The following is a 26904-nucleotide window of genomic DNA, read 5'->3' on the forward strand; positions in this document are numbered from 1 at the left end:
CTGTTTACACGTGAGGAAGCTGAGGCAGACAGAGGCTCAGGGCACTGCCCAAGGTCGCACAGCTTCCTACCGCTGTGCCCTGTGCATCTCCTCGCAGTGCTTGGCTGCCCCCAAGGCCCTAATCCAAAGCCCACTTAAGGCACTGGGAGTCTTTCCATTGATTTCAATGGGCTTTGGACCAAGCCCTATTATTGATCCTGGGGGTCACAAACTGGAGTCAGGGGCTGTGACCCTGACTGAAGCAGTAGCCCTGAGGGGGATGAAATGGCCAAGCCGCCTCACTAGGGTTTTCAGCCTGAAACCTCAAGGTGGCAATTTAAATGTCAGCGACTCTGGTTGTTTCACTGCTGATCCTTTCAGCAGAAGCACCCAGCGAATGCCTGCACTGCCTCCCAGAACATCAGCCCCAGCCGCCAAAACCTGGTACCTTTGTCTCTGATAGCTGTTCCCAGCCTACAGAGAAATCCTTTTGTTAAAACCACGAACGCCTCTGCCTCCAGGCAAAGGGACAGAAAAAACTCTGACGAGGCTTGACAAAGCCCTGGCTGGGGTGATTTTGTTGGGGATTGGTCCTGCTTTGAGCAGGGGGTTGGACTAGATGACCTCCTGAGGTCCCTTCCAACCCTGAGATTCTATGAGTCTATGAACTCTTCGTAAATCATTCCAGTGGTTGATTATTCACTGTTAAATATTTACACTTCCTGGGCACAGCTGAGGAATCAGCCCCAAGTTTAAGTATATACGAGACACATTGCTTTTCCCAGCTTATCCAAGAGATAAGCACAAGGCCTTCCCTATAAAGGGAGCTGTAAGTAGATCAGAGTATGCACAGCTGTGCTGGAATCGCCGTGTCTGTCAGAATGCTGGGGGTCCTTACAGCTTTGTTCCTTCTCCTTGCTCAGGGCGGTAAGTCTGCTCCTGGTGCCCAGCCCATGTTTAGTGTGATGTCTGTAGCTATGCTTGAAAGCAATGCTTTTAAATTAACGTGGACTGGAAGACTGCAATGGAGAAACCCAGCAGAGGCTAACTCAACTTCCCCCAGCAGACTGAGCAGCAAACATACTGTCTTACCGCTGGACCATCGCGTTGGCCTTTGCTCTATCCACCAGTGGACACAAGAGAAAATCTGCTGGGAACTTTGGGTACTTTCAGACACACTTTCAGCATGTGTAGAATTTTAGGTATAGCTGGATTTCTGGGTTGGGGGCTTTCCAGACATTCAACAAGGGATGTTCCCTCCCCTGAGGATCTCACAGTCTGAGACAGACAAACAGGCAGACTGGCAGACAGATGTTAGGGGAAGGGGAACAATTAGGGATTTTTTTATACAGGTCAAGGAAATTCACTGTAGTTGTCTGGCAGAAGTGGATCTCCATGGGTGGTGGGTTTAAGAAGCAAGGAGAGGCGAAGCCTTTGCAAACAGGATGCAGCCCACCTCCTTTGGAACGTTGCCACCGAAAGGGGACCAGGGCTGCAGCCCCGCCCACGCTGCACCCCAAGGACCTCCTCCCACCCGTTCTCTTCCCCTGTGGCCCCGCCTATTCTCCTCCTCTTCCCGCCTCGTCCCCCTGAGATCCTGCCCTCATTCCGCCTCCTCCCCTGAGGGCCCCGCTGCTCCCGCCTCTCTGCCTCCCCCCCGGGGGAACCCACTGCTCCCGCCTCTCCGCCTCCTCCCCCGAGGCCCCTCTGCTCCCGCCTCTCCGCCTCCCCCTCCGGGACCCCCGGTGCTCCCGCCTCTCCGCCTCTCCCCCCGGGACCCCCACTGCTCCCGCCTCTCTGCCTCCCCGCCGAGGGCCCCACTGCTCCCACCTCTCCTCCTCCCCCCCAGCAACCCCACTGCTCCCGCCTCTCCGCCTCCCCGCCGAGGGCCCCACTGCTCCCACCTCTCCTACTCCCCCCCAGCAACCCCACTGCTCCCGCCTCTCCGCCTCCCCCCCCCGGGACCCCCTCTGCTCCCGCCTCTCCGCCTCCCCCTCCGGGACCCCCGGTGCTCCCGCCTCTCCGCCTCCCCTCCCGGGACCCCCGCTGCTCCCATCTCTCCGCCTCTCCCCCCGGGACCCCCACTGCTCCCGCCTCTCCGCCTCCCCGCCGAGGGCCCCACTGCTCCCACCTCTCCTACTCCCCCCCAGCAACCCCACTGCTCCCGCCTCTCCGCCTCCCCCCCCCGGGACCCCCTCTGCTCCCGCCTCTCTGCCTCCCCCCCGGGGGAACCCACTGCTCCCGCGTCTCCGCCTCCGCCCCAAGGGCCCCTCTGCTCCCGCCTCTCCGACTCCCCCCCCCGGGACCCCCGGTGCTCCCATCTCTCCGCCTCCCCACCCGGGACCCCTGCTGCTCCCGCCTCTCCGCCTCCCCCCCGGGACCCCCGCTGCTCCCGCCTCTCCGCCTCCTCCCCCGGGGGCCCCACTGCTTCCGCCTCTCCGCCTCCCCCCCCGGGACCCCCGCTGCTCCCGCCTCTCCGCCTCCCCCCCAGGGGCCCCGCTGCTCCCGCCTCTCCGCCTCCCCCCCGAGGGCCCCACTGCTTCCGCCTCTCCGCCTCCCCCCCCCGGGACCCCCGCTGCTCCCGCCTCTCCGCCTCCCCCCCGAAGGCCCCGCTGCTCCCGCCTCTCCACCTCCCCCCCCGGGGGCCCCGCTGCTCCCGCTTCTCTGCCTCCGCCCCCCAGGGGCCCCGCTGCTCCTGCCTCTCCGCCTCCCCCCCAGGGGCCCCGCTGCTCCCGCCTCTCCGCCTCCCCCCCGAGGGCCCCACTGCTTCCGCCTCTCCGCCTCCCCCCCCCGGGACCCCCGGTGCTCCCGCTTCTCTGCCTCCGCCCCCCAGGGGCCCCACTGCTCCCGCTTCTCTGCCTCCGCCCCCCAGGGGCCCCGCTGCTCCTGCCTCTCTGCCTCCCCGCCCCAGGGACCCCGCTGCTCCCGCCTCTCCACCTCCTCCCCCGGGACCCCCACTGCTCCCGCCTCTCCGCCTCCCCCCCCAGGGGCCCCACTGCTCCCGCATCTCCGCCACCCCCCCCGAGGGCCCCCGCTGCTCCCACCTCTCCGCCTCCCCCCCTGGGAACCCTCACTGCTCCCGCCTCTCCGCCTCCCCCCCCGGGACCCCCACTGCTCCCGCCTCTCTGCCTCTCCCCCTGGGACCCCCGATGCTCCTGCCTCTCCGCCTCCCCCCGAGGGCCCCACTGCTCCCACCTCTCCGCCTCCCCCCCAGCAACCCCACTGCTCCCACCTCTCCGCCTCCCCCCCCGGGACCTCCACTGCTCCCACCTCTCCTCCTCCTCCCCCGGGGGACCCACTGCTCCCGCCTCTCCGCCTCCCCCCCCGGGACCACCGCTGCTCCCGCCTCTCCGTCTCCCCCCCGGGACCCCCGGTGCTCCCACCTCTCCGCCTCCCCCCCCAGGGGCCCCGCTGCTCCCACCTCTCCGCCTCCCCCCCCGGGACCCCCACTGCTCCCGCCTCTCCGACTCCTCCCCCGAAGCCCCACTGCTCCCACCTCTCCTCCTCCCCCCCAGCAACCCCACTGCTCCCGCCTCTCCGCCTCCCCCCCCGGGACCCCCTCTGCTCCCGCCTCTCTGCCTCCTCCCCAGGGGAACCCACTGCTCCCGCGTCTCCGCCTCCCCCCCGAGGGCCCCTCTGCTCCCGCCTCTCCGCCCCCCCCCCCGGGACCCCCGGTGCTCCCACCTCTCCGCCTCTCCCCCGTGGGCCCCGCTGCTCCCGCCTCTCCGCCTCCTCCCCTGGGGGAACCCACTGCTTCCGCCTCTCCGCCTCCCCCCCCCGGGACCCCTGGTGCTCCCACCTCTCCGCCTCTCCCCCGTGGGCCCCGCTGCTCCCATCTCTCCGCCTCCCCAATCGGGGGCCCCTCTGCTCCCGCCTCTCCGCCTCCCCCCCCGGGACCCCCGGTGCTCCCACCTCTCCGCCTCTCCCCCGTGGGCCCCGCTGCTCCCATCTCTCCGCCTCCCCCCCCAGGGGCCCCGCTGCTCCCGCCTCTCCGCCTCCTCCCCTGGGGGAACCCACTGCTTCCGCCTCTCCGCCTCCCCCCCCCGCGACCCCTGGTGCTCCCACCTCTCCGCCTCTCCCCCGTGGGCCCCGCTGCTCCCATCTCTCCGCCTCCCCAATCGGGGGCCCCGCTGCTCCCGCCTCTCTGCCTCCCCCCACCGGGACCCCCGGTGCTCCCGCCTCTCCGCCTCCCCCCCGAGGGCCCACTGCTTCCGCCTCTCCGCCTCCCCCCCCCGGGACCCCCTCTGCTCCCGCCTCTCCGCCTCCCCCCCCGGGACCTCCACTGCTCCCACCTCTCCTCCTCCTCCCCCGGGGGACCCACTGCTCCCGCCTCTCCGCCTCCCCCCCCGGGACCACCGCTGCTCCCGCCTCTCCGTCTCCCCCCCCGGGACCCCCGGTGCTCCCACCTCTCCGCCTCCCCTCCCAGGGGCCCCGCTGCTCCCACCTCTCCGCCTCCCCCCCCGGGACCCCCACTGCTCCCGCCTCTCCGACTCCTCCCCCGAAGCCCCACTGCTCCCACCTCTCCTCCTCCCCCCCAGCAACCCCACTGCTCCCGCCTCTCCGCCTCCCCCCCCCGGGACCCCCTCTGCTCCCGCCTCTCTGCCTCCTCCCCAGGGGAACCCACTGCTCCCGCGTCTCCGCCTCCCCCCCGAGGGCCCCTCTGCTCCCGCCTCTCCGCCTTCCCCCCCGGGACCCCCGGTGCTCCCACCTCTCCGCCTCTCCCCCGTGGGCCCCGCTGCTTCCGCCTCTCCGCCTCCTCCCCTGGGGGAACCCACTGCTTCCGCCTCTCCGCCTCCCCCCCCCGGGACCCCTGGTGCTCCCACCTCTCCGCCTCTCCCCCGTGGGCCCCGCTGCTCCCATCTCTCCGCCTCCCCAATCGGGGGCCCCGCTGCTCCCGCATCTCCGCCTCCCCGCCCCGGGACCCCCGGTGCTCCCGCCTCTCCGCCTCCTCCCCCGAAGCCCCACTGCTCCCACCTCTCCTCCTCCCCCCCAGCAACCCCACTGCTCCCGCCTCTCCGCCTCCCCCCCCTGGGACCCCCTCTGCTCCTGCCTCTCTGCCTCCTCCCCGGGGGAACCCACTGCTCCCGCGTCTCCGCCTCCCCCCCGAGGGCCCCTCTGCTCCCGCCTCTCCGCCTCCCCCCCCGGGACCCCCGGTGCTCCCACCTCTCCGCCTCTCCCCCGTGGGCTCCGCTGCTCCCATCTCTCCGCCTCCCCCTCCAGGGGCCCCGCTGCTCCCGCCTCTCCGCCTCCTCCCCTGGGGGAACCCACTGCTTCCGCCTCTCCGCCTCCCCCCCCCGGGACCCCTGGTGCTCCCACCTCTCCGCCTCTCCCCCGTGGGCCCAGCTGCTCCCATCTCTCCGCCTCCCCAATCGGGGGCCCCGCTGCTCCCGCCTCTCTGCCTCCCCCCACCGGGACCCCCGGTGCTCCCGCCTCTCCGCCTCCCCCCCGAGGGCCCCACTGCTTCCGCCTCTCCGCCTCCCCCCCCCCGGAACCCCCGGTGCTCCTGCCTCTCCGCCTCCCCCCCCGGGACCCCCGCTGCTCCCGCCTCTCCGCCTCCCCCCCGAAGGCCCCGCTGCTCCCGCCTCTCCACCTCCCCCCCCGGGGGCCCCGCTGCTCCCGCTTCTCTGCCTCCGCCCCCCAGGGGCCCCGCTGCTCCTGCCTCTCTGCCTCCCCCACCGGGACCCCCACTGCTCCCGCCTCTCCGCCTCCCCACCCGGGGGCCCTGCTGCTCCCGCATCTCCACCTCCCCACCCGGGGGCCCCGCTGCTCCTGCCTCTCTGCCTCTCCCCCTGGGACCCCCGCTGCTCCCGCCTCTCCGCCTCCCGCCCCAGGGGCCCCACTGCTCCTGCCTCTCCGCCTCCCCCCCGGGACCCCTGGTGCTCCCGCCTCTCCGCCTCCCCTCCCGGGACCCCCGCTGCTCCCGCCTCTCCGCCTCCCCGCCCCAGGGACCCCGCTGCTCCCGCCTCTCCACCTCCTCCCCCGGGACCCTCACTGCTCCTGCCTCTCCGCCTCCCGCCCCAGGGGCCCCACTGCTCCCACCTCTCCGCCTCCCCCCCGGGAACCCTCACTGCTCCCGCCTCTCTGCCTCCTCCCCGGGGGAACCCACTGCTCCCGCGTCTCCGGCTCCCCCCCGAGGGCCCCTCTGCTCCCGCCTCTCCGCCTCCCCCCCCGGGACCCCCGGTGCTCCCACCTCTCCGCCTCTCCCCCGTGGGCCCCGCTGCTCCCATCTCTCCGCCTCCCCCCCCAGGGGCCCCACTGCTTCCGCCTCTCCGCCTCCCCCCCCCGGGACCCCTGGTGCTCCCACCTCTCCGCCTCTCCCCCGTGGGCCCCGCTGCTCCCATCTCTCCGCCTCCCTAATCGGGGGCCCCGCTGCTCCCGCCTCTCCGCCCCCCCCCCCTGGACCCCCGGTGCTCCCGCCTCTCCGTCTCCCCCCGAGGGCCCACTGCTTCCGCCTCTCCGCCTCCCCCCCCCGGGACCCCCGGTGCTCCCGCCTCTCCGCCTCCCCCCTGGGACCCCCGCTGCTCCCGCCTCTCCGCCTCCCCCCCCGGGACCCCCCGTGCTCCCGCCTCTCCGCCTCCCCCCCGAGGGCCCTGCTGCTCCCGCCTCTCCACCTCCCCCCCGAGGGCCCCGCTGCTCCCGCCTCTCCACCTCCCCCCCCGGGGGCCCCGCTGCTCCCGCTTCTCTGCCTCCGCCCCCCAGGGGCCCCGCTGCTCCTGCCTCTCCGCCTCCCCCCCCGGGACCCCCACTGCTCCCGCCTCTCCGCCTCCCCTCCCGGGACCCCTGCTGCTCCCGCCTCTCCGCCTCCCCCCCGGGACCCCCGCTGCTCCCGCCTCTCCGCCTCTCCGCCTCCCCCCCAGGGGCCCCGCTGCTCCCGCCTCTCCGCCTCCCCCCGAGGGCCCCACTGCTTCCGCCTCTCCGCCTCCCCCCCCCGGGACCCCCGGTGCTCCTGCCTCTCCGCCTCCCCCCCCGGGACCCCCGCTGCTCCCGCCTCTCCGCCTCCCCCCCGAAGGCCCCGCTGCTCCCGCCTCTCCACCTCCCCCCCGGGGGCCCCGCTGCTCCCGCTTCTCTGCCTCCGCCCCCCAGGGGCCCCGCTGCTCCTGCCTCTCTGCCTCCCCCCCCGGGACTCCCACTGCTCCCGCCTCTCCGCCTCCCCACCCGGGGGCCCTGCTGCTCCCGCATCTCCACCTCCCCACCCGGGGGCCCCGCTGCTCCCGCCTCTCTGCCTCTCCCCCTGGGACCCCCGCTGCTCCCGCCTCTCCGCCTCCCGCCCCAGGGGCCCCACTGCTCCCGCCTCTCCGCCTCCCCCCCGGGACCCCTGGTGCTCCCGCCTCTCCGCCTCCCCTCCCGGGACCCCCGCTGCTCCCGCCTCTCCGCCTCCCCGCCCCAGGGACCCCGCTGCTCCCGCCTCTCCGCCTCCCCCCCGAGGGCCCTGCTGCTCCCGCCTCTCCACCTCCCCCCCGAGGGCCCCGCTGCTCCCGCCTCTCCACCTCCCCCCCGAGGGCCCCGCTGCTCCCGCCTCTCCACCTCCCCCCCCGGGAGCCCCGCTGCTCCCGCTTCTCTGCCTCCGCCCCCCAGGGGCCCCGCTGCTCCTGCCTCTCTGCCTCCCCCCCCGGGACCCCCACTGCTCCCGCCTCTCCGCCTCCCCACCCGGGGGCCCTGCTGCTCCCGCATCTCCACCTCCCCACCCGGGGGCCCCGCTGCTCCCGCCTCTCTGCCTCTCCCCCTGGGACCCCCGCTGCTCCCGCCTCTCGGCCTCCCGCCCCAGGGGCCCCACTGCTCCCGCCTCTCCGCCTCCCCCCCCGGGACCCTGGTGCTCCCGCCTCTCCGCCTCCCCTCCCGGGACCCCCGCTGCTCCCGCCTCTCCGCCTCCCCGCCCCAGGGACCCCGCTGCTCCCGCCTCTCCGCCTCCCCCCCGAGGGCCCTGCTGCTCCCGCCTCTCCACCTCCCCCCCGAGGGCCCCGCTGCTCCCGCCTCTCCACCTCCCCCCCGAGGGCCCCGCTGCTCCTGCCTCTCCGCCTCCCCCCCCGGGACCCCCACTGCTCCCGCCTCTCCGCCTCCCCTCCCGGGACCCCTGCTGCTCCCGCCTCTCCGCCTCCCCCCCGGGACCCCCGCTGCTCCCGCCTCTCCGCCTCCCCCACAGGGGCCCCTCTGCTCCCGCCTCTCCGCCCCCCCCCCTGGACCCCCGGTGCTCCCGCCTCTCCATCTCCCCCCCGAGGGCCCACTGCTTCCGCCTCTCCGCCTCCCCCCCCCGGGACCCCCGGTGCTCCCGCCTCTCCGCCTCCCCCCTGGGACCCCCGCTGCTCCCGCCTCTCCGCCTCCCCCCCCGGGACCCCCCGTGCTCCCGCCTCTCCGCCTCCCCCCCGAGGGCCCTGCTGCTCCCGCCTCTCCACCTCCCCCCCGAGGGCCCCGCTGCTCCCGCCTCTCCACCTCCCCCCCCGGGGGCCCCGCTGCTCCCGCTTCTCTGCCTCCGCCCCCCAGGGGCCCCGCTGCTCCTGCCTCTCCGCCTCCCCCCCCGGGACCCCCACTGCTCCCGCCTCTCCGCCTCCCCTCCCGGGACCCCTGCTGCTCCCGCCTCTCCGCCTCCCCCCCGGGACCCCCGCTGCTCCCGCCTCTCCGCCTCTCCGCCTCCCCCCCAGGGGCCCCGCTGCTCCCGCCTCTCCGCCTCCCCCCCGAGGGCCCCACTGCTTCCGCCTCTCCGCCTCCCCCCCCCCGGGACCCCCGGTGCTCCTGCCTCTCCGCCTCCCCCCCCGGGACCCCCGCTGCTCCCGCCTCTCCGCCTCCCCCCCGAAGGCCCCGCTGCTCCCGCCTCTCCACCTCCCCCCCCGGGGGCCCCGCTGCTCCCGCTTCTCTGCCTCCGCCCCCCAGGGGCCCCGCTGCTCCTGCCTCTCTGCCTCCCCCCCCGGGACTCCCACTGCTCCCGCCTCTCCGCCTCCCCACCCGGGGGCCCTGCTGCTCCCGCATCTCCACCTCCCCACCCGGGGGCCCCGCTGCTCCCGCCTCTCTGCCTCTCCCCCTGGGACCCCCGCTGCTCCCGCCTCTCCGCCTCCCGCCCCAGGGGCCCCACTGCTCCCGCCTCTCCGCCTCCCCCCCCGGGACCCCTGGTGCTCCCGCCTCTCCGCCTCCCCTCCCGGGACCCCCGCTGCTCCCGCCTCTCCGCCTCCCCGCCCCAGGGACCCCGCTGCTCCCGCCTCTCCGCCTCCCCCCCGAGGGCCCTGCTGCTCCCGCCTCTCCACCTCCCCCCCGAGGGCCCCGCTGCTCCCGCCTCTCCACCTCCCCCCCGAGGGCCCCGCTGCTCCCGCCTCTCCACCTCCCCCCCCGGGAGCCCCGCTGCTCCCGCTTCTCTGCCTCCGCCCCCCAGGGGCCCCGCTGCTCCTGCCTCTCTGCCTCCCCCCCGGGACCCCCACTGCTCCCGCCTCTCCGCCTCCCCACCCGGGGGCCCTGCTGCTCCCGCATCTCCACCTCCCCACCCGGGGGCCCCGCTGCTCCCGCCTCTCTGCCTCTCCCCCTGGGACCCCCGCTGCTCCCGCCTCTCCGCCTCCCGCCCCAGGGGCCCCACTGCTCCCGCCTCTCCGCCTCCCCCCCCGGGACCCCTGGTGCTCCCGCCTCTCCGCCTCCCCCCCCCGGGACCCCCGGTGCTCCCGCCTCTCCGCCTCCCCCCTGGGACCCCCGCTGCTCCCGCCTCTCCGCCTCCCCCCCGGGACCCCCCGTGCTCCCGCCTCTCCGCCTCCCCCCCGAGGGCCCTGCTGCTCCCGCCTCTCCACCTCCCCCCCGAGGGCCCCGCTGCTCCCGCCTCTCCACCTCCCCCCCCGGGGGCCCCGCTGCTCCCGCTTCTCTGCCTCCGCCCCCCAGGGGCCCCGCTGCTCCTGCCTCTCCGCCTCCCCCCCGGGACCCCCACTGCTCCCGCCTCTCCGCCTCCCCTCCCGGGACCCCTGCTGCTCCCGCCTCTCCGCCTCCCCCCCGGGACCCCCGCTGCTCCCGCCTCTCCGCCTCTCCGCCTCCCCCCAGGGGCCCCGCTGCTCCCGCCTCTCCGCCTCCCCCCCGAGGGCCCCACTGCTTCCGCCTCTCCGCCTCCCCCCCCCCGGGACCCCCGGTGCTCCTGCCTCTCCGCCTCCCCCCCCGGGACCCCCGCTGCTCCCGCCTCTCCGCCTCCCCCCGAAGGCCCCGCTGCTCCCGCCTCTCCACCTCCCCCCCCGGGGCCCCGCTGCTCCCGCTTCTCTGCCTCCGCCCCCCAGGGGCCCCGCTGCTCCTGCCTCTCTGCCTCCCCCCCCGGGACTCCCACTGCTCCCGCCTCTCCGCCTCCCCACCCGGGGGCCCTGCTGCTCCCGCATCTCCACCTCCCCACCCGGGGGCCCCGCTGCTCCCGCCTCTCTGCCTCTCCCCCTGGGACCCCCGCTGCTCCCGCCTCTCCGCCTCCCGCCCCAGGGGCCCCACTGCTCCCGCCTCTCCGCCTCCCCCCCCGGGACCCCTGGTGCTCCCGCCTCTCCGCCTCCCCTCCCGGGACCCCCGCTGCTCCCGCCTCTCCGCCTCCCCGCCCCAGGGACCCCGCTGCTCCCGCCTCTCCGCCTCCCCCCCGAGGGCCCTGCTGCTCCCGCCTCTCCACCTCCCCCCCGAGGGCCCCGCTGCTCCCGCCTCTCCACCTCCCCCCCGAGGGCCCCGCTGCTCCCGCCTCTCCACCTCCCCCCCCGGGAGCCCCGCTGCTCCCGCTTCTCTGCCTCCGCCCCCCAGGGGCCCCGCTGCTCCTGCCTCTCTGCCTCCCCCCCCGGGACCCCCACTGCTCCCGCCTCTCCGCCTCCCCACCCGGGGGCCCTGCTGCTCCCGCATCTCCACCTCCCCACCCGGGGGCCCCGCTGCTCCCGCCTCTCTGCCTCTCCCCCTGGGACCCCCGCTGCTCCCGCCTCTCCGCCTCCCGCCCCAGGGGCCCCACTGCTCCCGCCTCTCCGCCTCCCCCCCCGGGACCCCTGGTGCTCCCGCCTCTCCGCCTCCCCTCCCGGGACCCCCGCTGCTCCCGCCTCTCCGCCTCCCCGCCCCAGGGACCCCGCTGCTCCCGCCTCTCCGCCTTCCCCCCGAGGGCCCTGCTGCTCCCGCCTCTCCACCTCCCCCCCGAGGGCCCCGCTGCTCCCGCCTCTCCACCTCCCCCCCGAGGGCCCCGCTGCTCCCGCCTCTCCACCTCCCCCCCCGGGAGCCCCGCTGCTCCCGCTTCTCTGCCTCCGCCCCCCAGGGGCCCCGCTGCTCCTGCCTCTCCGCCTCCCCCCCCGGGACCCCCACTGCTCCCGCCTCTCCGCCTCCCCTCCCGGGACCCCTGCTGCTCCCGCCTCTCCGCCTCCCCCCCGGGACCCCCGCTGCTCCCGCCTCTCCGCCTCCCCCACAGGGGCCCCTCTGCTCCCGCCTCTCCGCCCCGCCCCCCTGGACCCCCGGTGCTCCCGCCTCTCCGTCTCCCCCCCGAGGGCCCACTGCTTCCGCCTCTCCGCCTCCCCCCCCCGGGACCCCCGGTGCTCCCGCCTCTCCGCCTCCCCCCTGGGACCCCCGCTGCTCCCGCCTCTCCGCCTCCCCCCCCGGGACCCCCCGTGCTCCCGCCTCTCCGCCTCCCCCCCGAGGGCCCTGCTGCTCCCGCCTCTCCACCTCCCCCCCGAGGGCCCCGCTGCTCCCGCCTCTCCACCTCCCCCCCCGGGGGCCCCGCTGCTCCCGCTTCTCTGCCTCCGCCCCCCAGGGGCCCCGCTGCTCCTGCCTCTCCGCCTCCCCCCCCGGGACCCCCACTGCTCCCGCCTCTCCGCCTCCCCTCCCGGGACCCCTGCTGCTCCCGCCTCTCCGCCTCCCCCCCGGGACCCCCGCTGCTCCCGCCTCTCCGCCTCTCCGCCTCCCCCCCAGGGGCCCCGCTGCTCCCGCCTCTCCGCCTCCCCCCCGAGGGCCCCACTGCTTCCGCCTCTCCGCCTCCCCCCCCCCGGGACCCCCGGTGCTCCTGCCTCTCCGCCTCCCCCCCCGGGACCCCCGCTGCTCCCGCCTCTCCGCCTCCCCCCCGAAGGCCCCGCTGCTCCCGCCTCTCCACCTCCCCCCCCGGGGGCCCCGCTGCTCCCGCTTCTCTGCCTCCGCCCCCCAGGGGCCCCGCTGCTCCTGCCTCTCTGCCTCCCCCCCCGGGACTCCCACTGCTCCCGCCTCTCCGCCTCCCCACCCGGGGGCCCTGCTGCTCCCGCATCTCCACCTCCCCACCCGGGGGCCCCGCTGCTCCCGCCTCTCTGCCTCTCCCCCTGGGACCCCCGCTGCTCCCGCCTCTCCGCCTCCCGCCCCAGGGGCCCCACTGCTCCCGCCTCTCCGCCTCCCCCCCCAGGACCCCTGGTGCTCCCGCCTCTCCGCCTCCCCTCCCGGGACCCCCGCTGCTCCCGCCTCTCCGCCTCCCCGCCCCAGGGACCCCGCTGCTCCCGCCTCTCCGCCTCCCCCCCGAGGGCCCTGCTGCTCCCGCCTCTCCACCTCCCCCCCGAGGGCCCCGCTGCTCCCGCCTCTCCACCTCCCCCCCGAGGGCCCCGCTGCTCCCGCCTCTCCACCTCCCCCCCCGGGAGCCCCGCTGCTCCCGCTTCTCTGCCTCCGCCCCCCAGGGGCCCCGCTGCTCCTGCCTCTCTGCCTCCCCCCCCGGGACCCCCACTGCTCCCGCCTCTCCGCCTCCCCACCCGGGGGCCCTGCTGCTCCCGCATCTCCACCTCCCCACCCGGGGGCCCCGCTGCTCCCGCCTCTCTGCCTCTCCCCCTGGGACCCCCGCTGCTCCCGCCTCTCCGCCTCCCGCCCCAGGGGCCCCACTGCTCCCGCCTCTCCGCCTCCCCCCCCGGGACCCCTGGTGCTCCCGCCTCTCCGCCTCCCCTCCCGGGACCCCCGCTGCTCCCGCCTCTCCGCCTCCCCGCCCCAGGGACCCCGCTGCTCCCGCCTCTCCGCCTCCCCCCCGAGGGCCCTGCTGCTCCCGCCTCTCCACCTCCCCCCCGAGGGCCCCGCTGCTCCCGCCTCTCCACCTCCCCCCCGAGGGCCCCGCTGCTCCCGCCTCTCCACCTCCCCCCCCGGGAGCCCCGCTGCTCCCGCTTCTCTGCCTCCGCCCCCCAGGGGCCCCGCTGCTCCTGCCTCTCTGCCTCCCCCCCCGGGACCCCCACTGCTCCCGCCTCTCCGCCTCCCCACCCGGGGGCCCTGCTGCTCCCGCATCTCCACCTCCCCACCCGGGGGCCCCGCTGCTCCCGCCTCTCTGCCTCTCCCCCTGGGACCCCCGCTGCTCCCGCCTCTCCGCCTCCCGCCCCAGGGGCCCCACTGCTCCCGCCTCTCCGCCTCCCCCCCCGGGACCCCTGGTGCTCCCGCCTCTCCGCCTCCCCTCCCGGGACCCCCGCTGCTCCCGCCTCTCCGCCTCCCCGCCCCAGGGACCCCCGCTGCTCCCGCCTCTCCGCCTCCCCCCCGAGGGCCGTGCTGCTCCCGCCTCTCCACCTCCCCCCCGAGGGCCCCGCTGCTCCCGCCTCTCCACCTCCCCCCCGAGGGCCCCGCTGCTCCCGCCTCTCCACCTCCCCCCCCGGGAGCCCCGCTGCTCCCGCTTCTCTGCCTCCGCCCCCCAGGGGCCCCGCTGCTCCTGCCTCTCCGCCTCCCCCCCCGGGACCCCCACTGCTCCCGCCTCTCCGCCTCCCCTCCCGGGACCCCTGCTGCTCCCGCCTCTCCGCCTCCCCCCCGGGACCCCCGCTGCTCCCGCCTCTCCGCCTCCCCCACAGGGGCCCCTCTGCTCCCGCCTCTCCGCCCCCCCCCCTGGACCCCCGGTGCTCCCGCCTCTCCGTCTCCCCCCCGAGGGCCCACTGCTTCCGCCTCTCCGCCTCCCCCCCCCGGGACCCCCGGTGCTCCCGCCTCTCCGCCTCCCCCCTGGGACCCCCGCTGCTCCCGCCTCTCCGCCTCCCCCCCCGGGACCCCCCGTGCTCCCGCCTCTCCGCCTCCCCCCCGAGGGCCCTGCTGCTCCCGCCTCTCCACCTCCCCCCCGAGGGCCCCGCTGCTCCCGCCTCTCCACCTCCCCCCCCGGGGGCCCCGCTGCTCCCGCTTCTCTGCCTCCGCCCCCCAGGGGCCCCGCTGCTCCTGCCTCTCCGCCTCCCCCCCCGGGACCCCCACTGCTCCCGCCTCTCCGCCTCCCCTCCCGTGACCCCTGCTGCTCCCGCCTCTCCGCCTCCCCCCCGGGACCCCCGCTGCTCCCGCCTCTCCGCCTCTCCGCCTCCCCCCCAGGGGCCCCGCTGCTCCCGCCTCTCCGCCTCCCCCCCGAGGGCCCCACTGCTTCCGCCTCTCCGCCTCCCCCCCCCCGGGACCCCCGGTGCTCCTGCCTCTCCGCCTCCCCCCCCGGGACCCCCGCTGCTCCCGCCTCTCCGCCTCCCCCCCGAAGGCCCCGCTGCTCCCGCCTCTCCACCTCCCCCCCCGGGGGCCCCGCTGCTCCCGCTTCTCTGCCTCCGCCCCCCAGGGGCCCCGCTGCTCCTGCCTCTCTGCCTCCCCCCCCGGGACTCCCACTGCTCCCGCCTCTCCGCCTCCCCACCCGGGGGCCCTGCTGCTCCCGCATCTCCACCTCCCCACCCGGGGGCCCCGCTGCTCCCGCCTCTCTGCCTCTCCCCCTGGGACCCCCGCTGCTCCCGCCTCTCCGCCTCCCGCCCCAGGGGCCCCACTGCTCCCGCCTCTCCGCCTCCCCCCCCGGGACCCCTGGTGCTCCCGCCTCTCCGCCACCCCTCCCGGGACCCCCGCTGCTCCCGCCTCTCCGCCTCCCCGCCCCAGGGACCCCGCTGCTCCCGCCTCTCCGCCTCCCCCCCGAGGGCCCTGCTGCTCCCGCCTCTCCACCTCCCCCCCCGGGAGCCCCGCTGCTCCCGCTTCTCTGCCTCCGCCCCCCAGGGGCCCCGCTGCTCCTGCCTCTCTGCCTCCCCCCCCGGGACCCCCACTGCTCCCGCCTCTCCGCCTCCCCACCCGGGGGCCCTGCTGCTCCCGCATCTCCACCTCCCCACCCGGGGGCCCCGCTGCTCCCGCCTCTCTGCCTCTCCCCCTGGGACCCCCGCTGCTCCCGCCTCTCCGCCTCCCGCCCCAGGGGCCCCACTGCTCCCGCCTCTCCGCCTCCCCCCCCGGGACCCCTGGTGCTCCCGCCTCTCCGCCTCCCCTCCCGGGACCCCCGCTGCTCCCGCCTCTCCGCCTCCCCGCCCCAGGGACCCCGCTGCTCCCGCCTCTCCGCCTCCCCCCCGAGGGCCCTGCTGCTCCCGCCTCTCCACCTCCCCCCCGAGGGCCCCGCTGCTCCCGCCTCTCCACCTCCCCCCCGAGGGCCCCGCTGCTCCCGCCTCTCCACCTCCCCCCCCGGGAGCCCCGCTGCTCCCGCTTCTCTGCCTCCGCCCCCCAGGGGCCCCGCTGCTCCTGCCTCTCCGCCTCCCCCCCCGGGACCCCCACTGCTCCCGCCTCTCCGCCTCCCCTCCCGGGACCCCTGCTGCTCCCGCCTCTCCGCCTCCCCCCCGGGACCCCCGCTGCTCCCGCCTCTCCGCCTCCCCCACAGGGGCCCCGCTGCTCCCGCCTCTCCGCCTCCCCCCCAGGGGCCCCGCTGCTCCCGCCTCTCCGCCTCCCCCCCGAGGGCCCCACTGCTTCCGCCTCTCCGCCTCCCCCCCCCCGGAACCCCCGGTGCTCCTGCCTCTCCGCCTCCCCCCCCGGGACCCCCGCTGCTCCCGCCTCTCCGCCTCCCCCCCGAAGGCCCCGCTGCTCCCGCCTCTCCACCTCCCCCCCCGGGGGCCCCGCTGCTCCCGCTTCTCTGCCTCCGCCCCCCAGGGGCCCCGCTGCTCCTGCCTCTCTGCCTCCCCCACCGGGACCCCCACTGCTCCCGCCTCTCCGCCTCCCCCCCCCCGGAACCCCCGGTGCTCCTGCCTCTCCGCCTCCCCCCCCGGGACCCCCGCTGCTCCCGTCTCTCCGCCTCCCCCCGAAGGCCCCGCTGCTCCCGCCTCTCCACCTCCCCCCCCGGGGGCCCCGCTGCTCCCGCTTCTCTGCCTCCGCCCCCCAGGGGCCCCGCTGCTCCTGCCTCTCTGCCTCCCCCACCGGGACCCCCACTGCTCCCGCCTCTCCGCCTCCCCGCCCCAGGGACCCCGCTGCTCCCGCCTCTCCACCTCCTCCCCCGGGACCCTCACTGCTCCTGCCTCTCCGCCTCCCGCCCCAGGGGCCCCACTGCTCCCACCTCTCCGCCTCCCCCCCGGGAACCCTCACTGCTCCCGCCTCTCTGCCTCCTCCCCGGGGGAACCCACTGCTCCCGCGTCTCCGGCTCCCCCCCGAGGGCCCCTCTGCTCCCGCCTCTCCGCCTCCCCCCCCGGGACCCCCGGTGCTCCCACCTCTCCGCCTCTCCCCCGTGGGCCCCGCTGCTCCCATCTCTCCGCCTCCCCCCCCAGGGGCCCCACTGCTTCCGCCTCTCCGCCTCCCCCCCCCGGGACCCCTGGTGCTCCCACCTCTCCGCCTCTCCCCCGTGGGCCCCGCTGCTCCCATCTCTCCGCCTCCCTAATCGGGGGCCCCGCTGCTCCCGCCTCTCCGCCCCGCCCCCGGGACCCCCGGTGCTCCCGCCTCTCCGCCTCCCCCCCGAGGGCCCACTGCTTCCGCCTCTCCGCCTCCCCCCCGAGACCCCCCGTGCTCCCGCCTCTCCGCCTCCCCCCCGAGGGCCCTGCTGCTCCCGCCTCTCCACCTCCCCCCCGAGGGCCCCGCTGCTCCCGCCTCTCCACCTCCCCCCCCGGGGGCCCCGCTGCTCCCGCTTCTCTGCCTCCGCCCCCCAGGGGCCCCGCTGCTCCTGCCTCTCCGCCTCCCCCCCCGGGACCCCCACTGCTCCCGCCTCTCCGCCTCCCCTCCCAGGACCCCTGCTGCTCCCGCCTCTCCGCCTCCCCCCCGGGACCCCCGCTGCTCCCGCCTCTCCGCCTCTCCGCCTCCCCCCCAGGGGCCCCGCTGCTCCCGCCTCTCCGCCTCCCCCCCGAGGGCCCCACTGCTTCCGCCTCTCCGCCTCCCCCCCCCCCCGGGACCCCCGGTGCTCCTGCCTCTCCGCCTCCCCCCCCGGGACCCCCGCTGCTCCCGCCTCTCCGCCTCCCCCCCGAAGGCCCCGCTGCTCCCGCCTCTCCACCTCCCCCCCCGGGGGCCCCGCTGCTCCCGCTTCTCTGCCTCCGTCCCCCAGGGGCCCCGCTGCTCCTGCCTCTCTGCCTCCCCCCCCGGGACCCCCACTGCTCCCGCCTCTCCGCCTCCCCACCCGGGGGCCCTGCTGCTCCCGCATCTCCACCTCCCCACCCGGGGGCCCCGCTGCTCCCGCCTCTCTGCCTCTCCCCCTGGGACCCCCGCTGCTCCCGCCTCTCCGCCTCCCGCCCCAGGGGCCCCACTGCTCCCGCCTCTCCGCCTCCCCCCCCGGGACCCCTGGTGCTCCCGCCTCTCCGCCTCCCCTCCCGGGACCCCCGCTGCTCCCGCCTCTCCGCCTCCCCGCCCCAGGGACCCCGCTGCTCCCGCCTCTCCACCTCCTCCCCCGGGACCCTCACTGCTCCTGCCTCTCCGCCTCCCGCCCCAGGGGCCCCACTGCTCCCACCTCTCCGCCTCCCCCCCGGGAACCCTCACTGCTCCCGCCTCTCCGCCTCCCCCCCCCGGACCCCCACTGCTCCCGCCTCTCCGCCTCCCCCCCCGGGACCCCCACTTCTCCCGCCTCTCCGCCTCCCCCCGAGGGCCCCACTGCTCCCACCTCTCCGCCTCCCTCCCAGCAACCCCACTGCTCCCACCTCTCCGCCTCCCCCCCCGGGACCCCCTCTGCTCCCGCCTCTCCGCCTCCTCCCCCGGGACCTCCACTGCTCCCACCTCTCCTCCTCCTCCCCTGGGGGCCCCACTGCTCCCGCCTCTCCGCCTCCCCCTCTGGGACCCCCGCTGCTCCCTCCTCTCTGCCTCCTCCCCCGAGAGAGGAGCAGGCCAGGGGGTCTTGGGGGTGGAGAGGCATGAGCAGAGGGTGCGGGGGCCTGGAGAAGGAGGCACTAGAGGCGTGTGCAGCTGGCAGGGGGTCTCGAGAGAGGGGTGAAGAGTCATGGGTGGAGGGGGATGTGGGGGGGCCTTGGGGTGGAGAGGTGTGAGCAGCTGGTGGGAGGGGCCTTGGGGGAGTGGCAGAGAGTCATGGGCAGTGTAGGGTGGGGGGGTCTCAGGGAGGAGAGGAGCAGGCTGGGGGTCTCGGGGGCACAGAGGAGTGAGAGGCAGGCGGGGGGGGGCCTTGGAGGAGGGGGCCCAGCGGGAGCAGGGCTTGGGGCAGAGTGGGGGTGAAGTGAGGACGGGGCCTCAGGGGGAGGAGGCCGAGTGGGGGTGAGCCTTGAGGTGGAGCAGGGGGCAGGGTCCCAGTCCAGGCACTGGTGCCCCCCCAGGAGCTTCTGGCACTCATGCCCAGCCTCCACAAATGCGGAAGTCACATGCCTACGGGGACCGGTCCTGAAAGATTTGCATGTGGACGAGGCTGGTCATCATGAATGGGCTGAGTGAGGCGGACCATGCACAAGGGCCAGGTGCACAGTCTCAGGGGGTCACACTGTGCCCAGGGCCCTGCTGAGGGGGATGTACCAGCTTGGGAAAGAGACGACTAAGGGGGGATAGGATCGAGGTGTGGAGAAAGTAAATAAGGAAATGTTATTTACTCCTTCTCATAACATAAGAACTAGGGGACACCCAATGAAATGAATAAGCAGCAGGTTTAAAACAAACAAAACGAAGTGTTTCTTCACACAACGCACAGTCAGCCTGTGGAAGTCCTTCCCAGAGGATGTTGTGAAGGTCAAAACTATAACAGGGTACAAAAAAGAACTAGATACGTTCATGGAGAATGGAAAAAAGAAAAGGAGTACTTGTGGCACCTTAGAGACTAACCAATTTATTAGAGCATAAGCTTTCGTGAGCTACAGCTCACTTCATCAGATGCATATCGTGGAAACTGCAGCAGACTTTATATATACACAGAGAATATGAAACAATACCTCCTCCCACCCCACTGTCCTGCTGGTAATAGCTTATCTAAAGTGATTTCCAGCACAAATCCAGGTTTTCTCACCCTCCACCCCCCCACACAAATTCACTCTCCTGCTGGTGATAGCCCATCCAAAGTGACAACTCTTTACACAATGTGCATGACAATCAAGCTGGGCTATTTCCTGCATAAATCCAGGTTCTCACATCCCCCCCACCCCCATACACACACAAACTCACTCTCCTGCTGGTAATAGCTCATCCAAACTGACCACTCTTCAAGTTAAAATCCAAGTTAAACGAGAACATCTGGGGGGGGGGGGGGAGGAAAAAACAAGAGGAAACAGGCTACCTTGCATAATGACTTAGCCACTCCAAGTCTCTATTTAAGCCTAAATTAATAGTATCCAATTTGCAAATGAATTCCAATTCAGCAGTTTCTCGCTGGAGTCTGGATTTGAAGTTTTTTTGTTTTAAGATAGCGACCTTCATGTCTGTGATCGCGTGACCAGAGAGATTGAAGTGTTCTCCGACTGGTTTATGAATGTTACAATTCTTGACATCTGATTTGTGCTACTAGCCAGGCTGGGCAGGGAGGGTGTTCCTTGCCTCTGTTTGCCAGAAACTGGGAATGGGCGACAGGGGATGGATGACTTGATGCTATCTGTTCTGTTCATTCCCTCTGGGGCACCTGGCACTGGCCACTGTTGGCAGACAGGAGACTGGGCTGGATGGACCCTTGTTCTGACTCAGGCTGGCCGTTCTTATGCTATCACGCACAGGGGCCATGCGGATGGGCTCCGGGGGGTGTACTGTGCCCCACGGCAATGAGAGAGGCTCGGGGGGGCACACTGTGCACAGGTGCCATGTGGACAGGTTCAGTGGGTCAAACCCTGCTCAGGGCCTGTCTTGACTTCTTGTGCACTGTAGGTTGCGGGGTTGCTCCTAGCAGGTCAGGCTTCTGTGTCAGATGGAGGATGACTGCGGGGGGCACTTCTCCGAGGGAGACACCCCCCCCACGCCTGCACTGGAAGATCCTTCAATGGACTGAGGGGGGCTTAAATCAGGTCTTGTGCACACAGCGCCACCTCGTGGTGAAAGAGTACCGCACAGATTAGCGTTCCGTTACTTCTCCCCCTTTAGGTTCTACGTTTCTGCCAATTTCAGTATTTACACTATCTCCGTTATCTTTGTAGATCAGTAGGTAGCAGTCTGTTAAGTGTCTCTGGATCATACTGGTTTTTTAATTACATAATCCAAATGCATAACAACTTGGAGGCCAGGCAGATGGGCTCAGGGGGACGTACCAGGAACGGGGCCAGGCAGACAGGCTGATGGGGACGTACCGTGCACGGGGGCCAGGCGGACGGGCCATGGCAGCCATACCGTGCACGGGGGCCAGGCGGACGGGCCATGGGAGCCATACCGTGCACGGGGGCCAGGCGGACGGGCCATGGCAGCCATACCGTGCACGGGGGCCAGGTGTACGGGCCATGGCAGCCATACCGTGCACGGGGGCCAGGCGGACGGGCCATGGGAGCCATACCGTGCACGGGGGCCAGGTGGACGGGCCATGGCAGCCGTACCGTGCACGGGGGCCAGGCGGACGGGCCATGGCAGCCGTACCGTGCACGGGGGCCAGGCGGACGGGCCATGGGAGCCGTACCGTGCACGGGGGCCAGGCGGACGGGCCATGGGAGCCGTACCGTGCACGGGGGCCAGGCGGACGGGCCATGGCAGCCGTACCGTGCACGGGGGCCAGGCGGACGGGCCATGGCAGCCGTACCGTGCACGGGGGCCAGGCGGACGGGCCATGGCAGCCGTACCGTGCACGGGGGCCAGGCGGACGGGCCATGGGAGCCGTACCGTGCACGGGGGCCAGGCGGACGGGCCATGGGAGCCGTACCGTGCATGGGGGCCAGGCGGACGGGCTCATGAGGATGTACCCTGAATAGGCTTAGAAGCAGGTGGTGAGTGGCTGGCTCATGGTGGTTGAGGTGAGAATGTCAGAGGAGCAGAGGGATCAGGGCAACTTGGCACTTGACCCAGAGGAACAGGCAGGGAGTGGGACAAGGACGAGCATCACACCAGTGTGGCAGCAGAGGGCACTGTGGAGGCATTTGGATTTCTCCTGGAGCTAAAGTTTGTAGAACTCCTATTAGCAGAGAGGGAGGGGAAGATCCAGGGAGTGGGGTATGGGCACCACTTTAAAAAAATTGTCAGCTGAAATTTGTGATTTTCAGGGCCTGCTGTAGGAAGTATGCTCAGTCTCTAGCCCCATATGCCAGGGGAGGTTGAGCCCTCTATGCCACTTGCCATGTGTGGCACAATAGGATTGCAGGGCCTGGCGCACTGTGCCCTGGGGCCAGTCTGAGGCGGATGTCATGCCACTGAACTCAGCAGTAACTCAGTGTAGAACTGGGGTAATGTGGGGGATCAGGCCTGGAATGATCTGTTTGTCAGCTCCTAGTTGGGCTGTTCCTGTTGCTTAAGAACATAAGATACTGGGTCCATCTAGGTCCTGTACTCTGACAGTGGCCAATGCCAGGTGCTTCAGAGGGAATTAATAGAAGAGTGATCTTCTATCCCCTGTCGTCCAGTCCCAGCTTGTGGCAGTCAGAGACTAGGGACACCCAGAGCATGAGTTTGTGTCCCTGGCCATCTTGGCTAATAGCCATTGATGAACCTATTTTCTATGAACTTATCTTGTTCTTTTTTTAACCCAGTTATACTTTTGGCTTTTACAACATCCCCTGGCAACCAGTTCCACAGGTTGACTGTGCGTTGTGTGAAGAAATACTTCCTTCTGTTTGTTTTAAACCTGCTGCCTATTCATTTTATTGGGTGACCTCTAGTTCTTGTGTTAGGTGAAGGGGTAAATAACACTGCCCTGGTTACTTTCTCTGCACCTATCATGATTTTATCGACTTTTATCAGATCCCCCCAAAGTCGTCTCTTTTCTAAGCTGAGCAGCCCCAGTCTGTTTAACCTCTCCTCCTAGGGAAGCTGCTCCAGACCCTTAATCATTTTTGTTGCCCTTCTCTATCCTTTTTCCAATTCTAATACATCTTTTTTGAGATGGGGTGACCAGAGCTGCACGCAGTATTCAAGGTGTGGGCGTACCAGGGATTTATACAGTGGTGATATTTCCTGTCTCATTCTCTCTTCCTTTCCTAGCGGTTCCCAACAGTCTGTTCGCTGTTCTGACGGCCGCTGCGCACTGAGCAGATGTTTTTAGAGCATTTAGCATCCGTGTGGTGCTGAGAAGGTGCCCAGGACCTTTGAGACCAGGGCGGGAGACACAGCACCAGCCTCAAGTCACTGGGCTCGCAGCCGAGCACAGCAGCTGAGGAGCACTTGCTGGTGGGGAGGATTCTGCCGAGAGCGGGTTTAAAGGAGAGCTCTAAGGGCGAAGGGAGAGTGGGCCCAGTAATGGGAAGTCCTTGGCTTTGTTTACTGGCTAGTTAGAACAAAGGTTAAAAAATGCAAGTGGCTATGTCTGCCCGTGGCCCTGTAGCCGCGCAGCTATTACTGGCCCTGGGGTGGCCGTTATTGTGTTAGTCTAGAGGGTGTTTGTGTCTTAGTTGCAGTGGTGACCATGACGTGCTTAGCACTTTCCAAACCCACTGGCTCTGAGGAGCTCACAGTCTATGGGCAGGCAGGCAGGGAGGCTGAGTTTGTGGGACAGGGAACCGAAAGTGGCGGTGTGGGAGCGCCAGCAGGAAGGCTGCGGGATGGAGTCTGAGCCGTGAGCCGAACCAGAACCGAACTGGAACCGGAGAAGCAGTCCAAACTGGTGTTTTTACGTGATCTGGACCCGAACCTGACCCATACTTTTGTCCTGCCTCCTGAACCGGACTGGAACTGAAACACATTAGGGCTACGGATTCAAACAAAGGTTCTGTTATTCACCTTATAAAACCAGCCGACAGAGTAACAAATGGGCCTGGGATTGCTACCAGACAGGCCCAGCCTGGTCTAGTGAGAGGAGCATGAGGTCAGGGGGAGGCCAGCCTACAAGAGGAAGGGGAGAGGGGAAGTTTGGGACCCAGCAGGGGCCCCAGAGACAGAGGGACCATCTCGGAGACTCTCCCCGGTGGGCTGCTCCCTGGCCCCTTCAAGCCCAAGGGCAGAGATAAAGGCTGCCCAGCCCTTCTCCCCTTAGCCCCCTGCCCCTAGGAAGCTCCTCCCTCCATCTGGCCCACATGTGGCAGGGCCACGCTCCAAACCCACTCCCCACTGAAGTGAGCTGCAAGTCTCAGTCCCAACCCCCTCCCACCCGCCCGGTGCACTGCCTGATCCCCACCCCACCCAGAGCTGTTCTTTCTCTTCCCCCACCCGGCTCATGGTGGCAGGCTCAGATTAGAGCAAAGCTCAGCGGGTAGTGATCAATGGCTCCATGTCTAGTTGGCAGCTGGTATCAAGCAAAGCGCCCCAGGGGTTGGTCCTGGGGCCGATTTTGTTCAACATCTTTATTAATGATCTGGATGATGGGATTAATTACACCCTCAGCAAGTTTGCAGATGATACTAAAATGAGGGGAGAGGTAGATACACTGGAGGGTAGGGATAGGATCCAGAGTGACTTAGACAAATTAGAGGATTGGGCCAAAAGAAATCTGATGAGATTCAACAAGGACAAGGGCAGAGTCCTGCCCTTAGGACGGAAGAATCGCAGGCACCGCTACAGACTAGGGACCGAATGGCTCGGCAGCAGTTCTGCGGAAAAGGACCTAGGGGTGACAGTGGACGAGAAGCTGGATATGAGTCAACAGTGTGCCCTTGTTGCCAAGAAGGCCAATGGCATTTTGGGATGTATAAGTAGGGGCATTGCCAGCAGATCGAGGGACGTGATCGTTCCCCTCTATTCGACACTGGTGAGGCCACACCTGGAGTATTGCGTCCAGTTTTGGCCTCCCCACTAAAGAAGGACAAATTGGAGGGAAACAAAAATGATTAGGGGGCTGGGGCACATGACGTATGAGGAGAGGCTGAGGGAACTGGGGTTATGTAGTTTACAGAAGAGAAGAGTGAGGGGGGATTTGATAGCAGCCTTCAACTACCTGAAGGGGGTGCCAAGGAGGATGGAGCTTGGCTATTCTCAGTGGTTGCAGATGAGAGAACAAGGAATAATGGTCTCAAGTTCCAGTGGGGGAGGTCTAGGTTGGATATCAGGAAACACTATTTCACTAGGAGGGTGGTGAAGCACTGGAAGGGGTTACCTAGGGAGGTGGTGGAATGTCCTTCCTTAGGGGTTTTTAAGCATCCCTTGGCTGGGATGATTTAGCTGGGGTTGGTCCTGCTTTGAGCAGGGGGTTGGACTAGATGACCTCCTGAGGTCCCTTCCAACCCTGATCTTCTACGATTCTGTCTGGGAGGCAGCGGGGTATACTTCTGCTGCAGTGACGGCTCTCCGGGGCACTGCTGGCCCTGCCCTGTGGCCTCAGTGAGCAGAGCAGCAGAGAGAGAGAAGGGGGTGGGGGCGAGGAGAGCAGGAATGAATTTACTTCTCCGAAGGTTGAAAGTTGATTGGACCCAGTTGGGGACAGTAACTGAAGGGTTAATTTTTGTGCGTGGCTTGGAGCAGGACTGAACCCGAAGGCACGGAATGCGACGGAGGCGAGCGGACTCGCTGGGTCTGAGCTCGCGCTCTGCTCCGAGGGGTGGCGAGCTTTCCCCTCGGGCGCTCTCTAGCGTGGCTCTCTCCCCGGTGCCTGGCCCGGTCCCCGCTCTCTGTGAGCGAGACCAGTCTGTCCATTACACTGGTGGCCCTTGGCTCCTCCGCGTCCTGCTCTTGGTTCCATGGGGCTCCTTTCCCTTTCAGGGGCAGGGCCTCAGGAGGAACGAGGGGTTCTGAGAGTGGTAAGTAGGATCCTGCTGTTCTCGTCTGCCTTGCTCGTGTACGGCCAAGCGCTAGCCAACGCGCTGGGCAGGGCAGTGGGGAGAGAGCGTGGACAGGGGCCCTCTGCCACTGGGCTGTGGGGAGAACAAGGGCGGCTAGCACTGCCAGCCCTACGTGCGGAGAGAGGACCCGGGCAGAGCTGAAAGCACAAGAAGACACAAGCGAGGGGGTTCAGGAAGGGAGGAGGGCTCCCCGTCCAGGCTGCCCCATCAGTTCAGTTCATACAGCCCCCACCCTGCCACCACCATTCACTTTTCCCACTGCAGACACCGTTCATGCTGCCCATCCCCCAATTAGTTCCAGCTACCCTGCTGATGCAGGACCCCCTGCCAGAGCTCAGGCACTCAGCCATCCCAGGGAATCCCCACGGGGATCGGGAATAATTCTGAGCCACATCCCTGGCACAGTGGAGGCTGTCACCAGCACAGGGGCTCCCTGATTGCTGCAACACTAACACGGCAGGAATTAGATCACTGCTCTTTGGCTTCTGTCTTTCCAGCCGGCATGTGAGCACGCTGCCCTGGACCAGCGTGCCCCTTGAATTACAGGCCTGTCTGCGGGACTGATGGAAACCCGACAGCAGCGAGTGCCTTCTCTGCAACAGGCGAAGGTAAGGTCATGCCCAGGCTATTGCTCACGCACAGCTGATTACATGGTGGTGCGGAGAGTGCTTTGCCTTAGGATGTCAGGGCTGAGAAGGAGGCAGGGTTCACGGGCTGTCCCAACCCAACGTAAAGGCAAACGGTGATGTTCCCGAGCGGCTCCAGAGTCAGGGGGCCGCTCTAGCACACGGGCAGTTTCATCTCTTGATGGTAGATTGTGACTCAGGTAAGAACCCCCCTTTGTACCCTATCCAGGCTGCCGGGTCCAGCCACATAGGAGCCAGCGGGGCTGCTCCCTCCCGCTCTCTCCCCCTGGGCTGGGTGGGCTCCAGCCCTCTCTCACTTGCCCAAGTAGCTGAGCTGGACCAGTCTCTGCAGGTAACGGGAGCATCAGCAGGGAGTCTGGGGCTGCTCCTAGGGCAGCTGGCACACGGCCCCTCACTCTGGGCCATGCCCAGAATCAATTCTAGCCCCTTGCACTGACGCACTTCCTCACACACACAGCATTATCGCACGACACTCTGACCCTGTGCGTTAATCCAGGGCTCTCGCGGACTCCAGCCAGCTCAGCTGGGCTGGACCCTAGCAAATCAGAACAGCCCCACCATGAGAGGGGAGGAAGAGACTTCCTACCTGGCCCCAGTGACATTGCACTTTTCTGACTGAATTAAGGAAAAACCCTTGGGCTGGATTTTTAAATAAATTAGCAAAATCCACATACTGCCTTGTGCTTGGATTGCCCTTTGCAGTTACCACAATCGGATGCCTTGTCAGTTAGACATTGGCACACGGGTAGACATCGTACCTCATCCGCCTGATAGTGGCCTTCACCAGGAGGGAAATTGCGCTTTCTGAAATGGTCAGCTTGCCAGAATGTTTTCAGAGCAGAGTGAATCCCACTGCAGTTTCCTTGTATTTCCCACTCCAATATTTTTCTACGGTCTCACTGGGCCAGATTCTGCCCTGGTTTACATCCCATGGAAGTCAACAGCAAACAGACTTGGCTTCGCCAGTTTTGAACAGGATGTCAGCAATTTGACTGATTTCTATATAAACAGACACACAAAAAGCGCCATTGTATGCTTAATTTGTACATTAAATTAGCGGCATTAACTCTTCAAATTAAATAATTGTGCATACAAATAACCAATTATGCGTATAACTGGCTACTATGCTAATTCTGTATGCAGTTTAGATGTGTAATAATGCACACATTTTGAATGGAAAATTGAACAGTTTTTAGAAAATCAACCCTTTTTCTATTTGCTAGACAAAAATCCTAAATGTCACCTAAGGAATATTTTCTAAAACTCTTATTTTCTTATCTTCTGGTATTCTAGATTAACCAGAATTGTGAAGGATGAAATATGTTAATATTTGGAGCCCTCCAGGACACCTTATGAACCACAAGAAAGCTCCGTAATTGATGCTCTACTCTCTAAGTTGATTCAAAAGTACAAATAACAATAAT

At 69.6% G+C, this 26904-nt stretch overlaps 1 long non-coding RNA gene across 1 annotated transcript; it reads left to right on the top strand.

Moving 5' to 3' along the window:
• The first annotated feature begins 775 nt into the window (after positions 1-775).
• LOC311520895 lies at positions 776-26904 on the top strand. Its single transcript, XR_014711728.1, has 4 exons — positions 776-906; positions 24754-24791; positions 25331-25441; positions 26774-26904. It is a non-coding gene; the product is annotated as an uncharacterized lncRNA (long non-coding RNA).

This window comes from Lepidochelys olivacea (genome assembly GCF_965140295.1).
Source record: "Lepidochelys olivacea isolate rLepOli2 genome assembly, chromosome: 5".
NCBI lineage: Eukaryota > Metazoa > Chordata > Testudines > Cheloniidae > Lepidochelys > Lepidochelys olivacea.